At 39.6% G+C, this 18,959-nt stretch overlaps 1 long non-coding RNA gene across 1 annotated transcript; it reads left to right on the forward strand.

Moving 5' to 3' along the window:
* The first annotated feature begins 1,602 nt into the window (after positions 1-1,602).
* On the forward strand, positions 1,603-17,601 carry LOC148804148 (uncharacterized). The gene is made up of 2 exons (XR_016080624.1): positions 1,603-1,877; positions 17,264-17,601. It is a non-coding gene; the product is annotated as an uncharacterized LOC148804148 (long non-coding RNA).
* Positions 17,602-18,959: the final 1,358 nt, after the last annotated feature.

Consider the following 18,959-nt stretch of genomic DNA (forward strand, 5'->3'; position numbering starts at 1 on the left):
TTCATTTACTTGGATCCGTGGGAAAATTCTTCCCCGCAAAGTTCTTGCCACCACGCCAAGAGCTTTAGTTTCAGGCTCTATATCTATTTCATAGACAAAGCCTGTCAGTGTTGCATGTTGTGCCAGTTCCTCTCCGAGCTCAGCAACTTGCCTATCCATTAACGCTTCTGGTGCTTCCATCCTCTGGGTTTCTGCATGGTGTAAGGGTTTCGTCATTAAGACTGCATAGGGGGGTGCAAACCACAAGGGAATCTGAAGAAAACTTAAGCGCTAGTGGATTTGAGACCTGGTGCTTCTTAACAGCAACAGTAGCAGCATGCGAAGTTAGCTAGAGAGTGCCATGTGAAGGCTATCGGGAAAACTTCTCATTCTCTATTTGTGCTATTTTTTTTTTTTTTTGTTTATTCTGTGATCTATGTGATGAAAGGCTAGAGGTGCCTTGGCCCATTATTTTTGTTGGAAAAATGCACTTTTTGTCCCCAAGGTATAGTAAAGACGATGGCCTCAAACATGAAGTCAATGCCAAGGCTAAAGGTGCCTTGGCCCGTTTTACTTGATTGATCTTCTCCAGCCTTTAGGAACTGTTTATATTTCCACTTGGAATGATTGCATAACCTTGTAAAACAAGTGGAAAATGTGAAAAGAGTGAAAATTTCTAAATAGTAAACACTAAATAGTAATGATTAAAGAGTGAAAATTTCTAACAATTTATAAATAGTCCCAATTAGACCAAACAATCAGGTAGCAGGTTGACCCATGACCCAACCCATCCCAACCTTTTTTAAGTCGATCAGGTCGGGTCATTCTGAAATTCAGGTAGTTAAATATGAGATCCTAACCCTGTTTTTTCGGGTTGGGTTAGGTCAGGTTCACGGGTTGGATCAACTTTTTGCTAGGTCTAAGTGCATGACCACACAATTCCTAATGGAAGGTTGATAAAGTAAAGAGGTCACAAACTATAAGGGTGTGTACATATAGATATTATGTGTAGTATAATTAAAATGCACGTCTAATAAAAATTTATTATTTTATATATATATATAGTATAATTATGTATACATATAGATATTATGTGTAATTATATATTTGATTGATCAAATTCGAATTGGGGTATATCTAAATCCGATCCGATCAGATCTCACACATAGTGATTCGAATCTGAATCCAAGTCCATTAAGAAATTTGAATATCCGAATATAATCCAATCTAAATAGGTTGAGGTTAAACAATAAAACATAAAACAACAAAAAAATATTAAATCATAATATTATTGGAACTATCAATTAATATTTTGTATTTATATTTCTTATTGTTATTAGTGAATATTGAGTTTGAATTATTAAAATGTTTTTAATTAACGGTTTAAGGAAACAAAAATTGTTAAATTTTTATTAACTATTATAAGTTAAATCTATTTGAATTTTTACTAAGTTTTATTAATAGTTATTATTTTTTAGTGAAATTTAGTTGATTTTAAATTAATAATTTATAGAATAATATGTTTATTTTTGTTGTTTAACTTTGTTCTATTTAGATTATTTGATTTATTAATATTTTAGGGTCACCGCAAAAAAAAAAAAATCATTTCTAGCGGCAGTTTATGAGGGAGCTGAATAGGAATTGCCGCTAAAAATATTGGTCTTTAGCGGCAAGCTTTTAAAACCGCCGCTAAAGATAAATCAACTGCTTGACTAGGGTTTCCTCACAGCGCCTCTTCCTCTTTTCATTTCATTCTCCCTCTAAAACATTTCACTATCTTCCCGCCTCTCTGTATATATCTCCTCTCTAAGTCGTCTGTTTCTCTCTCATCGAATTTCAGGCCACCGTCGTCTCCTTCTCACCCGAGCTTAACACAACCAGACGACATCCGACCATAGGTAAATCTCTCTCTCTCTCTCTCTCCCTCTCTATCTCTTTTTATTCAGTTGATCTCACCATTTGATTTTGTTCTTTACCAAAAAATATGTTCTCTGTACAAATCTTTCTCTTGCATCCTTTGGGCTCTCGATCTCAGAGGGTTGCACTATTCACGCATTACCTGGCTCTGTGTGTGTGTGTGTGTGTTTCGGTGGTTGTTTTTAGTTTATTTAAATTGGTATATAAAGAATTGTAGGGTGATGTTATGCTTTCAGTTTATTTAAATTGGTAGATAATGCCAACATCTTTTATTACGACAGCTGCTAAATTCTTGAATGTTTTATCAAATAACTCCATTATATGCTTCTTCTTTTGCTCCAGTTGAATTTATGCTAGTGAATCCATCTACCATTTATCAAGAGTTGTAGAAAAACAAACATTCAAGAATCACTCTTAAATAACTTAAGAAAACTAGAGAAAACAGGACTATTTGTAGAGGAGAAAGCAGTAAGTCATTCAGTTTTGCCATTTCAGCTATTCTCAAATGGATTCAATTCACAATAAGCATGCATCCTCCATATATCCTGTCATCATCCATTTGTATATTTTAGCATTTTGAACCTAAATTGGGTGGGGGTAATAAGAAACAATTTAAGAATCCTTATTAATGATGGATATGGTACTGAACTGAACAAAATGGCAAAACTAGACTGCAAGGTTGTTTGGCAAACCATCCTTCTTGGTCAATGAAGGATAGACTTGTCAAAGCTTGCAACTCTAATCTACCGAGTTTCTTTTCCCATGCCACCCCGTTAGAAGTAATTGACCTTGATCCTCTGCAATTAGCTTCTGTGTATGTAAACTTGTCTCTGAAATTATAGCACGAGAGGATGTTATCAAAGTAGCTAGCTAGTGTTCTGATAAAATAGCAGAATATAAAGCAGTGATATCTGAGATGAAATCTTACTCTTGGCCCTTGTAATTCCAGGCATCCCATCCTGCTGGAACCATAATTACTGAGATTTCTACATTGTGAAATATGACTCTGGAATAAGGTCCATAGGCTCCTCCAAGATAGACTTGAGCAGTCCCACTCAAAGCACACATGTTGAACACAAAACCAGTTGATTCATCTGCTGAGTATCTACCTTGTTAGCGACCACTAGGTTGGTGTTAAACCAAAATTGAAGTAATACTGACAGCATAACTCAAACCTGACTTGAAATTGGTCAAAACCCAATCTTCAAGTTGGATTGTCTGATTGACTTCACCTACAGTGTGAGTTTTAGCTTAGCCTGAAACCTTGTCGGTCAGTAAGGAACTAAGGAACTTGTTACTCAGGAGATTATTTAGTTGGAATAAAAGCTTTCAGAAGAATAACCCAATCAAGACCAATCAGATTTTTGAATCTTTGCTCTGCACATAGGATACCTCCAGGGGGCTTGAAAGAGATTGCTTTGTACATCATATAACTTTCTTAATTTCCCGTTAGTTTGACCAACACTGTGTCATAATGCCTAAGCTGCAATACTTTCTATCTTAACTTCACAGTGAATTTATTTACATATAGCTTTCTGTAAGTACACCTTTGACAACTGAGTTGTTGTCACAACTCTATCAGTCATAACTTCATTAAGTTCAGGGCACTTGCTGAGCTTAATTTGGGTTGGACTCAAGTCAGGTTCAGGTTGGCCTAGTTAATTTCTTCACTTCTTACACTGAAAGTTAATACTTAGCACTTAGCTTAACACTATGTAAATATATAGGCAAAGCTATGGTGATTCAAAAGTATTATATTTGTCTCACACCAAAAAACTTAGCCTTTGATTAACTTACAATTGTTGGGTTAAATTGATCAAGGACTCAATCCTAACCCAACCTGAAGTTAATTTTTTTTTTTGATCAATAACAAGAAACTTTATTAAAGATACGAAACTATGTGAAGCTTAGGTACAAAGGGGAGGTAAAAAGACTTTAACTCCCCACCAAAAAATACAAGGAAAATTCAAAAATTAGCCCCAAAAGTCGAAACCCTATCCACCCCTTGCTTTGCTAACCCATCAGCAAAAGAATTAGCAGTCCTTTTCACCCAGTTGTAATGAACCACAATATCCCTACTCAGCCAGTTAAATTTATTTTCTCATTGTTATAACTCCATAATCCGTTGCCTCCCCCCTTTAGCCACCTCCGAGTCACCTTCAAGAACCAAACATCTGATGTTCAACTCCCTTGCTCTTTGGATACCATCTAGGGCTGCGAGGATCTCAGCCCTAAGAGAGTCTCCTTCCCCAATTGGGCTTGAGAACATAGCAATAATAGCTCCCGCCTCATTCCTGAATACTCCCCCAATCCCAGAAAGCCCTGGGTTCCTTATACAACTACCATCAAAATTCAATTTTATGAACCCAGAAGGAGGAGGGGACCACAAAGGACTACAGGTCCTCTTACAGAGGGCATAGGAGGCTATCTCCTTCCAATTTCTCACCACATCAGCCACAGAATAATCTGAGAACAATTCCATAGTTTTCAACCAATGTGCCACCCTTAACAGGATTAGATTTAATAAGTTTCCAATGGTTCTTTCCTTGTCTGAAAATATTCGTGAGTTTCTTTCTTTCCATTGAGACCAACACACTGCAGCCCTAATGCTTCTCCACATAGTCTTCCCTCTCCTCTTCGGCCATCTGAAAAAAGATGGAGAGAACAGGCTTTGGACACTCCCAAGGGGAATCCAAACACACCCAAAAAGGGAAAAGACCCACTCCCAAACTGATTTAGCAACCGAACAAGTGACCATAAGGTGATAACCAGTTTCCCTATCAGCTTTACAGAGAGTACATCTATTAGGAAGTAAGCAATAGTTGGGTCTCTTCTTCTGAAGTAGGTCATTTGTGTTAATTCTTTCCAAGAAAGTTTCCCAACAAAAACTACCAAACTGAAGTTAAATTGAACCCATGTTTTCAATCCTGAGCTAACCTCGTTAAGACCTCCAATCCAACTCAACTCAACCCTTGTTCTCTCTTTCTCTCTCTCTCTCTTTTTGTTTTATATTTAATGAGTTTTTATTGTGACTATTTTGAATAGGTCTGTTACCATATCTAGGTAGCTGTGTTACTTTAATTAAGTGTTCTTATTGTGTCTTTAGTGTATTTTCGTGGTTTATTTGTCTATTTATCAATTTCATGATTTGTAAGATTTGAATAGTGGCCAATATCTAAATATTGACGCGATATATATTATTCATCATTGTTTATCAATTTCATATCTTTAATTAGGATATGTTTGTTTACATCAACTTCATTCATTCACCAGTTGAGATGACAAGCCATACTCCCTAAGGGGATTGATGAGAGTCCAAAGAGGATCCAGGCATCACCTAAACAGAGAAATGTTTCCCTATCCATATCGAGTCACATTCATTGTATTCGTGCTGTTACATTAAGCTCCCCCAGCATACCCTAGTAAAAATGATTTCTACAAACCCCTTTTTTCGCCAGTATGTCAGCCAATCCATTTGTTGATCTGTAAATACCATGGTTTTCAAAACTGGACGGTCGGACCAGAAAAACCGGGAACTGGTCAGGTGACTGGTTCCGTTTTCCCCCAAAACTGTTGATTTTGGTCAACGAACCGCTGAACTGGGCGGTTAACTGTTCGAACCATTCGACCCAGTAACCGGACCCCTGACCGGTTTGGTCACCGGGTCAGTTTTAAAAACCATGGTAAATACATTACCCCAATAAAAATAATTTCCTACATTGTGTTTCTATATGGCCATGGAGTCAAATTTTGGTTATTCAGCCATTGCACCACTACTTTAGAATCTCCTCCTAGAACGTTCAATGGGTTGGGTCTGGTTTGGGACAGGGTGTACCAGTCCCGAATTGATTTTTAATCAGTTGTTAATCTGGACTCAGAACCAGAACTAATTGTTAAACGGGGATAATTGGATCAAGCCCAATTAAGCTTGACATATATAATTAGTTACGATAATAACAACTTAAAACTTTATTTTTGATTATATAACATTAATAAAAATGATAATAAAATAGTACTGTTTAAGTGTTTATATGTTGGTAAAACAATTGTTTTTAACTAAAATGTCTTATATACTCTCTATGAAATTTACCTTTTTGTACATAAAATATAACAAAAATTACAAGAAACCAGGAGACCTTTATATACTATTAATTATATACTTGGTTCAGGTCTTAATCAGTTTGGAATAACAAGAACTGGACCCAACCCAATTATTAATTGAGACAAAACTACAGAACCAGAACCGACATAATTGGTTTGGTTGGTTTGGTTCTGTCAGGTAGGCCCAAACCATTGACATCCCTATCCCATTCCAATACCAGATTTTGAAGGTTTCATGTTTTAACCACCCTAAGTCCTAGCACAATTACTGTAATGTCTGCTTGTAAGAAGTTTTCGTGATCAATAGGCCCTGAAAATAATGCCAAACTATTTCCACTGGAACCTCTAAAAGACATTTGTTTTTTATTTTTTAATTTATTCTGAACGGTTTTAAGTTTTAACAACTATAGAGTAAGTTAAGCTTTACTAAGCAGTTTTCTTCTCCTTGCTTTGAAACGTTGATTCTATTTTCTTTTTGATGGAGGACAAAAAGGTCACATTAATGCTTCCTACATCTAGGGACCCAATTTGGTGGCCATTACACATCCAAAATTTGTCAGTTTTGATTTATGTGGATGGTCAAATAATCTTCCTATAAGATGGCATAGGGATTGGGTTAGACACTGTTTTTTTATAGGAAATGGTAACTTTCGTTGATGAATTTAAATAAAGTTAGAAACTTATTGTGATTGTTTCCATTTCATTTGTAGAATTTTGCCTACTGCTATACTTTCTTAACATTCATTACAAACTGCTTAGGTATGTAAGTTGGTCATTTTCTTTATTATGTGCTTATTTCTGTTAACCAGAGGCTGGTTCGTTTCACACTTCAACACCCACTGTATCCATTCACTTACTTTTTTCCATCATAGAATGAGATCTGTTCCTCTTTACTGATCAATATTCCTTTTTTGCATTATTATTTTTTAGTTTATTAAGCACATTCTTTTTATGTAAATTCTATTTCTGTATTTTATTTACTTAAACTAATTCTTGACATTATAAATACTTAAATGGGCAGCCTAGTGCATGAGGCTCCAGCCAACGCTGCACCTCAGGGTCTGGGGAGGGACAGATGACCACAGCCTTACCTCTACAGATACATAGAGCGGCTGCTTCCAAGATTTGAACCTTGGTCACCCAAGCCATATCTTTAATTAGGATATGTTATCATTTCAATATCTCGGATTATTACATCTAAATTGATATATTAGAAATCTTTGAATTCTTTCTCTCTCTCTCTTTCTCTCTGTGGCTCCCTGTCTAGGTAGCAGTCCACTAACAGAGAAGTATGGAGGAAAAAATAAATTGAAATATTTTGGTTAAAACTTAGGCTATGTTTGGTTAAAATTCTATTCCAAAGAAAAAATGAAAATAAAATGATTCTATGATTAAGCTAAATCCCTTTTTAAAGTGATTCTTACAACTGCAAAATTAGAATGGTGGCCCAAAAGGGCAGCCCAATACGCCTATCTTTGCCGTTCTCCAAATCTGGGTAACATAGAAAAGGAAAATAGGGGTAACATCTGGATTTTGAAATCGCTGTTCAAAATTAGGGGATTTCCAAATCATCTGGCCAGTGGGCCAGGCAATGTAAAATAAAAAAGCTAAACCAGAAATCATCAGTGTGTAGTCTGCTCTTCTTTCCTCATTTGTTTCCACGGGCGAAGTGCTAGGAAATTACATTTTCCGATAGCACAGTTGTCAATCTGACATCATACAGGCTTGACCTTTTCCTTTTTTTATTTGTATTTTGAATACTTTCTAGACCAACATGACGTTTCCATATTGAATTCAGGCCAACTTTAGGCTAAATCATATCCAGATTCGCCTGATCCAACCCATTGTCACCCCATTCAATTCATAGGTATTGTTTCTCACTTATCTAAAGAGAAATTTGGCAATGTAAACAATAAGAATGAATGAAGTATAGCTCAAATATTTCACTGAAAAAATTAACATTACTTGAGATGGGTCCAAGTCCAACAAAAGGTTAGGGTGGGGAAGAAAGCTGTAGAATCTGAAACCAAACACTGTTAATCCAATAGATGGTCTTAGTCTCTTAGACTCTTCAAAGGTGGGGATGGGACAGTAGGGAAAAAACTAAGAGTAGTTGTCATATGGGACATTTGGGTGTATAGTAATTAATAAAGGGTTTACTACCACAGAGGAATGTTATTGCCTGGAATGCCATGATATCTGCATATACACAGAACAAGTGATATAGTGAAGCCTTTGATCTTTTCCGATTGATGCTCCAAGGAAATATGCTACCTGATTCAGTCACATATATATCTATGTTTACCTCTTGTGACTACCAAGGCAGCTTTTGGTATGGAGAATCACTTCATCCCTCTAGAATGAAACATGGTTTGGAGCATCAAATTTTTGTGACCATAGCCCTTATATCATTGTATGCCAAGCTTGGAGATATAAATTCTGCTAAACTTCTCTTTGATGATATTCTTAAGAAAAACCTCTTGTCATGGTATTCAATGATTTGGGTTTGTCTGCATTCCACAACATGCAGATCACAAGCTTGATTCCAGATGCAGTTTCCATAGTTACTATTCTTTCAGCCTGCAACAAATTAGATGACATTCATCTGGACAAATCTGCCCATGCTTTTATCCTTCGAAATGGATTTGAATCAAATATTTTTTTTTTGATCAACAACACTTTCATTAATTCATCAGTAGAAAATTTACAAGTGGAAGACAAACACACTTATCTTCCAAGAGTCACAAAGAACTTCAAGAAAGGAAAGAAGAAAATACAAAGATACAAGGACACTAACATTACAACTTAGCCCAAAACAAGGAATCCCTTTCTGCCCCTTGTTTTGCTAAACCGCCAGCTAGGAAATTAGCTGATCTCTTAATCCAACATATCTTAACTTCCATCTCCCGCACCAGCCATTTGAATTTCCTCTTCTCATTGTTATACTTTCAAAGATCATTTTGTTCTTTGGTCAGCCACCCTATCACCACCTCTGAATCCCCTTCAATTATAAGTTTCTTGATGTTCAATTCCTTAGCTTTCCGGGCTCCTTCCATAACTGCACATATCTCAGCTCTAAGGGAGTCACCCACTCCAATTGGGCCTGAGAACATAGCAGAGATGACCCCATTTTCATCTCTAAAAACACCCCCGATCCCTGATTGTCCCGGGTTTCCCCTACTGCATCCATCAAAGTTTAATTTCAAGAATCCACTAGGTGGGGGGGTCCAAGCCACACTCATTACTGACTTGGTCTGCGTGCAACTTGCAATTTCACCCCACTTCCTCAACATGTCATCCACAGTGTAATCTGTGAATATTTCCAGAGATTTCAGCCACTATACTGCCCTAAACTGTATGATAGCCCTCAAATCTGCTGTCCCTCTCTGAGTTTCTGAGAATATCCTGGATTTCCTTTCTTCCCACAGTGTCCAACATACTGCAACCCTTAGTCCTTTCCACATTGTCCTTCCCCTTTTTAACCGCCACCTGAAGAAGGAGGGGGCGAAAAGGCCCTGCATGTCTGATGGGGGATTCCAGCTGCATCCAAATAAGGAGAAAGCCCAATCCCACAATGACCTCGCGAAGTGGCATGACACCATTAGGTGAAAATCAGTCTCCCCATCTGCTTTACACAAAACACACCACTGAGGTGACAAGCAAGTATTGGGTCTCTTCTTTTGGAGTAGATCACCAGTGTTGATTCTTTCCAGATAAGCTTCCCAACAAAAACTACCAACCCTAGGAGGTATAGATCTGCACCAAACCTCACCAATAGGAAAAGGGGACAGGGTAGGACTGGTGGATTGACTTAAGACTTTGAAGAACGAAGCACAAAAGAAAATGCCATTGGGGTTAGGTGTCCAAATTCTAGAATCCGCCCTAGTGGGGTCTAAGACAACGTTATCAAGAAGTGCAAGAAGGCTTGAAATACAGTCGAAGTCTGAATCCCTCAAATCCCTTCTTAGACCCAAGTTCCACCCAATCCCAGAAGTGGAAGAGGACGGGGTGGTGAAAGACGAGATTGGCTCATTTTTCAAATCAGAAATAGCGTACAAAGACGGAAACTGATCCTTTAGAGGGGCGCTCCCCACCCAGGTTTGTTCCCAAAATTTTATGGAGTTACTGGAATTCAAGTCATACCTGATATTAGGAATGAAAACTGGTAGCAAGTCATGAATGGCTTTCCAAGGAGAATTGCTTGTGATCCTAGCTCTGATTCCAGCGTCCCATCCGTTGTGCTCCAGCCCATGAATACTTGCCACTATTCTAGCCCATAGCTTCTTCTTCTCCATAGGAAACCTCCACAACCACTTCCCCAACAGAGTTATATTCCTTCTCCTAATACTCCCAAGCCCTAAACCACCACACGACTTACTCCTGCACACTATTTCCCAGCTAACTCTATGATCCCTCTTCTCTTCTCCCGATTCCCACAGGAAATCTCTCATTAACTTCTCTAATCTATTAGCAATCTTCACTGGGATTTTAAACACCGACATGAAGAAGATGGGTAAGTTAGCAAGTGTGGTCTTAATTAATGTAATTCTTTTTCCAGGATACCAATCTTTTTTCAAACCTTTCCATCACCAGGTTCCAGAAGCTCTCTCTCTTGGGATTATCACCTAATGGTAATCCTAAATAGTTCAGAGGCCACCCCGTGACTTCACACCCCAGCACTTCAGCATTCTCCCTGATCTCTCCCTCCTCCAAATTCACCCCCACTACATAGCTTTTCCCAAGGTTAACCTTCAAATTGGATAGTTGTTCAAACAGTTGTATCACCGACTTTAAATTCCTGATAAACCTCACATTACCACCTTCACAAAACATAATCATGTCATCAGCAAACTGTAAATGTGTGAGGGGGGTTTCCATCCTCCCAACCCTCCAGCCTCTAATGAGCCCCTTAGAATCTGCTCTGTGAATCAATTTCCCCAAAACCTCCGCAATTAAAATGAACAAGAAAGGAGAAAGGGGGTCTCCTTGTCTTATACCCCTACTGGCTAGAAAGAAATCTACCACTGTCCCATTCACTAGCACTAAATAATGACAATTCCGGACATAGCCCATGATCCACTTACACCATCTAGCCCAAAACCCGAATTTGGTTAAAACTTTCCTCAAGAACTCCCAGTCCACCAAGTCATAAGCTTTTTCAAAGTCCAGCTTACAGACCACTCCCTTCTTCTTATCCCTCTTAAAGTTCTTCACACTCTCATTAGCAGTTAAAATCTGGTATGTAATTTGTCTTCCACTCACAAAAGCTCCTTGATAGTGTTCAATGATATCCGGCATTACCTTCTTTAGCCTCAAAGACAACACTTTTGCAATGATCTTGTACAAGCTATTCACCAAGCTTATTGGCCTAAAATCCTTCGGGTGAGATGCATCTTTCTTTTTGGGAATTAAGGCTATAAATGTAGAGTTCACACCCGGATTGACAATTCCTCTCCTAAAAAACTCCTCAAACACCCGCAAGAGATCATCTTTCAAAATATCCCAACAATCCTGATAAAAAGCCATTGTAAACCCATCCGGCCCTAAAGCTTTTGTTCTATCCATAGAAAACATAGCCTCCTTGATCTCTTCTATATTAAAGCTTCTTTCCATCATTCTCCTGTTCTCCACCCTTACATCTGGCCAATCCAAATCTTCTACCCACACCCTTCTACCCACAGGCCTTCTTAGAATAGATTTGAAATGCTCCACACAGGCCCTGGCAATCTCCTCTTGCTGTACTAGCTCAACTCCATCTACTACCAATTTGGAGATAAAGTTCTTCCTTCTCCTGCCATCTGCTAGAGAGTGGAAATACCTAGTGTTTCTATCTCCCTCTTGCAGCCATTTACACCGAGATTTTTGCCTCCAACTAATTTCCTCCTTGTGCAGGCAATCCTCTAACTGTCTTCTCAATTCTCTCCTGAGGTCATTGTCTTCCTCTCCAAATTCTCCCCTTTCCTCTTTAAAGTCAAGGCTTTCAATCTTCTCTATCAAGTTCCACTCCTTAATTCTTGCTTTCAAGAATTGTAGTTTCTTATGGAATTTTATCCCCTCCCACTCCACCGATGGGTTACACTCATGCCACCACTCCCTTACTTTGTTAGTAAACCCTGGATGCAGTAACCACATATTTTCAAATCTAAAGGGGGTAGGACCTCCACACCTTCTTTCCTCCTTGCATAACACTATGGGCCAGTGATCCGAGGTCACCCTTGGGAGAGCTCTAGCGTCCAAGGTTTCCCAATGTTCTTCCCAATCCAAAGAGAACAGGAATCTATCCAACTTAGAGCAAATGGGTCTAGATTGGAGATTTGACCATGTAAATGCCTTATGCGCTAGGGGAATCTCTTTAAGCTCAAAGGCATCCACAAAACTGTTAAACTTCCTCATGCTTTTTGTCACCCTCTGGTTAATCTTATTGGACTCTTCCGAGAACCTTATCACATTGAAGTCCCCACCCATGCACCAAGGCCCATCCCACAACCCTCTAACATCAGCCAGTTCCTCCCACAACTCCTTTCTCTCTCTGTAATCATTCGGTCCGTAAACATTTGTGAGCACCCACATATAATCATCGTCTTGCTGCTTAAACTTCATGGAAACCGAGTACTTTCCAATTAACTCCTCCATCCCTTCAACAACATCCATCTTCCACATTGTTACAATCCCCCCGGAAACACCCCACGATGGAGCCACCACCCAGCTAATCCCCCTGGCTTTCCATACACTCCTTGCCCATTTGTCACTAAACTCCATTCTCTTAGACTCTTGCAACAACACAATGTTTGGGTCATACCGTCTTATTACCTCTTTTATTGTTGCTCTCTTCTTCGCACTCCCAATTCCCCTCACAGTCCAACTAAGAATCTTCATTCCGCTTCTTTTACAAACCCCTTGCCACCTACCCGCTACTTTCCCCCTTTCCTTCTATCTCCTTTTACCTCGAGCTTCTTGTCTCTTTCTACATCTCTCTTTAGTCTCTCTACTTCACTCAACCTCCTGTTCTTTGTTATGATCTGCATCTTCCTCTTCTGTAAACTTTTTTTCAACTCGTTCAAATCCTCCAGCCTACAGCCCAACTTCCCTACAAATTCTGTTATCGTGTCTTCTCTCACCGATTCCACCACCTCTACCCTTCCTACAGAATCCCCTTCATCTCTGTCCACCTGCCTTTCCTTCCTCTCCTCTATTCCCACCTCAGTTCTTTCCTCTCCAACCTTCCTTGCTTTCTCCCCGTAAACCTCTCCATCTCTATCCTCATTCCTGTCCCTCCTCTCCATTAACCCCTCCTCTCTTCCTTCCTCCCCTTCCCTCCTCCATATCAGCTGCCCTTCCACATCCTTAAACATTCTTTCAATGATTTCCCACACTTGTCCACTTCTATACATTTCTTCCCACACCTTCCCACAATCCTTCCTTCCCCTCTCCCCCTCCTCAGAGAGCCCGCCTACTAGCTCGGCTGCATATTCATGGGCTACAGGACATGGTATAGGAATGGAATCTGGAACCAAAGACACAAGAGACACATTAGTAGCACAAATCGAAATCACATGGTTACCTGGGACTGAAGGACAAACTAGAATAGAACTGCTCCTGGCCTCCTTCTCTTGTTCCGAAGGTTGGTAAACAATTATCTTCCTGAGTTGGTTGGGAAGTACTTCTGTCCTTTGGTCAACCTGGTGATCTTTCCACTCTACCCCTGGGTCACCCCTAGATAGCATATTCCTGCTCTGCTTCTGGTTCTCCCGGTTTTTCCCTTCTGATAAACCTTGCGCACTCTGTGGTCTTGGGAATGAGATAATCCAATTGCAGTCTTCACCCTGGAATAATCTTGCAATATTCCACCCTTCCATATCACCTCCAGCACAGCTACCTTCATCGTTTACACTGCCTACGCTAGAGCCATCGATAGAAAGGTCCTCCGGTTCACCATCGTCTTCACCGCACTGCACCCACCCTTCAAACTTCTCTTTCTTCTCTTTAGTTCTTCCCCTAGTGAAACTTAGCTCCGGCCTCTCTGAGAAGCCTCGCACGGGGCTAAGCTCCTTTAAGTTGCGTCGGAAGACCCACTGTAACGCCCTCTTCTTTCCTGGTTTCTGACGCTGCGCGCTTCCCCCTTTTGGCTCACAGCTGGGGACGATGATAGACCGAAACCGATGTCTATCATAGTCGAAACCCCAGTCACATGTTTCTTTAGTGGCTCACGCGCCTTATAAACAATCTGGGTCGGGGCCGCTGGCTTGTTTGGGCCTTTAAGAATACCATTAGCAGCCCACATGGGCTTTTGCTTTGGCCCATTTGTAATCACCCGCGAGCTCACGTGACTTTTAAGAAGGTCACGCGCGTCCAACCCCGACCCCGGTTTGGTTCTAACAGGTTTAAGTTCAAATCTTCCTTGGCCCAACCCCTTTTCCCTGTTCAGAACAGCCTTGGCGCCAGTTACAACCTGTGCAAAGGACCTGCCACCCTCCAGACTGCTCACTTCTTCCACACGCGAAAATCCCACCCCCTGCCCACTACCCTTTTGTTTCTCCAGCAAATGTTTTTCCATTTTAGTGAAAGTGCTTTTCTTGTTTGAATCCTCCAACCCTTTCTTGCCACGCAGCTCTTCTTCTTCAACCTTCTCATCTCCCTCAAACGAGCCTCTTTCCAGAGCATCGATTCAGAGGATGAAGCCAGCCACACTGAGTAGCACTGCCTTTTGACTAGCACCTCTATCTTCCGAGGTATCTCCTCAGGTTTTACTCCATTCATAAAATGGAAGCTGAACGAAGGTCTCCCCAAAAGGCCCCTCCTAGTGATCCTCCACACATCAAAGCAATGGCTTCAACAGTTTCTTGCTTCCACAAATGAAAGGGAAGACCTAACAGATGCACCACCACTCCATCTTCAACAAAGAAATCTTTGGAGTTTGATCCTGGACACCATCTTGATACTGTGAAATTTCCAAGCTTAGCTTGGATGTTTAAAGCCTCAACTTCTACTCTGTTCTCAAGAAAATCCAGCAAAGCCTTGTTCTTCTCAAAGGATGTTAAAATAAATGTGCTCTTCAACTTTAACCTTGCTGTTAGCAGATCTGCAACTTTCCTCCAGTCAAGAATGGGAGCTGAAGCTTCGACTATCAATTTACTTTCCCAATCCCCTCTCTGTATGTTTACTCCCATTCTGTAATTACCTACCCCAGCTAACACTAAAGGAGTCTCTTGCTTAGTCTTGTTCACCATACTACTAGACCTGCTTATCTTCCTTTTTACTATTGCTTCTCTTTTTACACTCGTGCGTTTCTGCAGTTCACATAAGGCGCCAAGAACTGCCTTCCAGCCTTGACTCTTCCTTCCTTCTGGAAAGCAAATCATCTGCTTTCTACCCTTGCCAAAAAATTCTGTCAAGGAGATAAAATAACCTTTAAGGTTTCTCTTACACTCTACAACAACCCTTCTTCCAGATTCTGAGAAAAGCTCTTTCCAACTATTTTGCTTGCCTTTGTTACTTGCACCTTCCACAAACTCCTTGAGCCCTTCAATTACCCCCAGTCCTTCTAACAACACCATCCCTCTCTTTGCTTCCCTGATCTTCAAGCTCAGCTGACCATTTAATCTCTGTTCCTCAAATAGGAGTTCCTTAGATTCAATCTTCAAAACTTTTTTCCAATGGCCTACCTCCACAAATTCTCCCATCTCAGCTCCTCCCCCTCTCCCCCTCTCACCCTCTCAGCTCCTCCCCCTCTCCCCCTCTCACCCTCTCAGCAACCTTCTCTTTGCTTCACCCTCTCACCATCTCAGACAATGGCACCAGATGAAAACATAGTTCCTCTCCCTCTCACCCTCTCAGCAACCCTCTGCCCTCTCCATCCCTGGTCTCACCTGCATATCAACATATCAACAATACCGAACATGAAAATACAGTGATTGTGAACAACTTTCTTATTCCCTTGAGTTATTCCATAAGATGGCAATGAGGAATGTGGTTTCATGGAATACTTTAATAGTTGGGTGAGTTATTCCATAAGAGCAACATTTCTATGTGGAATACTATGATGGCTATGCATGTCTAGAGCAAAAATTCCCAAAATGCAGTTGCCACATTTTGTGAATTGCTTCAAACAGAAGTTGAACCTGACCATATAACAATCTTGACCTTGATCCTAGCTTGTCTTCAATTAAGAAGTCAGAACCTCTCACAATGCATAATTGCTTACATCATTTGCAAGGGTTTTGAAACATACTCATTTACACCCCCCTTGTAGATTTAAATTTTAGATGTAGAAACATTTTTATTGCAAGAAAGTTGTTTGATTTTTTGGCCGTGAAGGATGCCATATCTTGGAGTGTAATGATCAATGCATATGAGATGCATGGTAATGGTGAAGCTGCACTTTCTCTTTTCTCACAGATGAAGAACTCTGGAGTTGGACCTGATGACATTACTTTTGTTAGTATTTTGTCAGCTTGCAGCCATGCAGGCTTACTTGACAAAGGTCAGATGCTTTTCAATTATATTGCAGCAGAACATGGCAAGCAGCCAGGGGTGGAGCACTACTCTTGCGTGGATAACCTTCTTGGTCGAACAGGTCATTTGCATGCGGCATATGACCTTGTTAAGAGTCCTCCATTTAAACCTTCTGCAAGCTTGCTTGAATCTTTATTGGGTGCTTGCTGCATCCATGGCAACATCAAGCTCGGCAAAGAAATTGGGGAAAGGCTTTCTGAAATAGATCCAAAAAATTTCAATTCATATGTGATGCTTTCTAACATCTATACAGCATCTGGAAGCTGGATAGATGCCTATAGGTTGAGATCTGAAATGGAAGGGGAACAACTGAGAAAACTACTGGGTTTTAGTCTTCTTTAGGCAAATTGGTGTCAGGTTGAGTAGTTTATTGGGAAGCTGAGTAGAGGGTCTTAAGAATAGTGTCCTTGGGTGCCCATGCTATCTTGTTACAAAGTCTCAATTCTGGAGAAAGTACCACCCTGATTACCCAAAGAACAACAGGTGTGCATCCTAGTATGATGGAGCCACCCTAATTTCCTGAGCCTTATAGAAGCAGAGTTTTCTGGTATGCCAAACAAGAAAAAACCCATGTTTTACTTTTATCTTCTTGTTGGGATTCTTATGTTGTCATATACAGACCCAGTGCAAATCTATTTTGTCATATTTTAATCTGATTTAAATGTTTTTTCACAAAGAACATTTAACAATTTCATTATTTTATTACTCAAAAGGAAAACGAAGAAAGGAAATTTAGTATGCTTTCTTAATGCAGGTGATCTTCAAGATTGCAAAGCTTGCTACCATTGTTAATGGGGTGCTGAGAAAAACTACTCAAGAAATGGGAATTGAATGGTGGGAGATCCTTTATGCTACTTTTTCCAAAAAGAGTCTAATTTTCTGTTGAAACCATCAAGTGCCGCTAAAGAAGAATCCGATTTTGGGAGAAGTTCTTGTAAATAAAGTGTTTTTAGTTTTGAGAATGGATGATGAAATTTGTATTAAATGATGTATCAATTTGAAATTAAGATGTATTAATTTGTGATTCAAATGTATTGAATTTTCTTTTTGGTAGAAAAATATTTTGAATGGAGAATAGACTTTTAAATTGCATTTGTATTGATGTCCATGATTGCTGTTATAAAAAAATGCGCCAAACTTGTAGGTGGCAGTCATTCGTTTGTGACTGCCGCTAAAAGATACTTTTAGTGGAAGTTTTATATTTTTACTTGCAGTCGTAAAAACTATCGCTAGAATTGCTAGCGACAGTTCTTTTAGTGGTAGTTTTAGGGACCTTTAGTGGTAGTTTTGACTGTCGCTAAAAATCATTTTTCTTGTAGTGGGTCCATTTGGTTCATGGAGAGGAAGTATTACATACTGCGGTAGATTGTTGGTAGAGGGGACATCCAGATTCAGAAGGTTGCAGTGGAGAATGTGGCAGACCCATTGACTAAGCCATTGACACAGAAAGTGTTTGAGAAACACGTGGGTAGTATGGGATTGATGCTTGTACCCGATTGAACCTAAATGCAAATGAGATTTGTTATACAGTGTATGCCCTTAGCTCCAATTAGATTGATGTATAGATACATTTATTGTAAATGAATAAAAGTAAATTATTGTTTCATGTTGATATTGATATGTTTTTGTGAAATTACCCTTTAAACTGAACACTTATGAGAGTCGTGTTAATTTAGAATGTTCTCAGCTATTGGATAGATTTGGGGAGTATATCCAACCAAGGATGACACTGATGTGCTGCCAAAGAAGTTGGGGCAGCTTGTCTTAGTTGCTACGCTTAGACTCAAAGCGTATGTAGTGTGCGTTTGGTTGAAACACTGAACCCAGACCATTTTCCAGTTATGCCCTGGACCTTGAATATTGATGGGCAAAAATTGGAAAGTTACACATAACCCCTAAACTTGATTATGGTATTGCACTAGGTGTTGGGTTGGGCTGTCTTTGATGTGCCAATTAGTGAAATCCATTAAGGGTCAAAACTTGGGTATGTTGGGGCAGTTTGAGAATTCACTTAAGTGGGTGATCATAGTGATAGAATCGGCCCCTTTGTCGGACAAAGTGAATGGTAGGGTTTACACTCTCTCTGGTGGAAACCTAAATGTAGAGAATATGGGTTGAATGGCCCATAAGCTGTTTATCCTTTTTTATTTTTATGTTCTTTGTTGTAATGGGCCTTAAACTAGGCTTTATTCTTTCTTGCATTATGTTATTTATTTATTTTTTGCCCAACTAGGGGCCTCTTTATAAATTATTAAATTTTAACTTAATGAAATGGAATTAGGGGTGTAAGAAAGAAATTTATGTTAAAAAATCTTTCTCTGAATCCTACTTGTCGCCACCTTCTTTTATTCTTCTCTCTTCTTGAAACCTAATTTCTACTACTTTCTTTTGATTTTTGGTAACTTTTTAAATAGTTATTTCTTTTCAAAATATTGTTTTTCTTCTTGGTA

This window comes from Nelumbo nucifera, chromosome 1 (assembly GCF_055504915.1).
Source record: "Nelumbo nucifera cultivar China Antique chromosome 1, China Antique-T2T, whole genome shotgun sequence".
Lineage (NCBI taxonomy): Eukaryota > Viridiplantae > Streptophyta > Magnoliopsida > Proteales > Nelumbonaceae > Nelumbo > Nelumbo nucifera.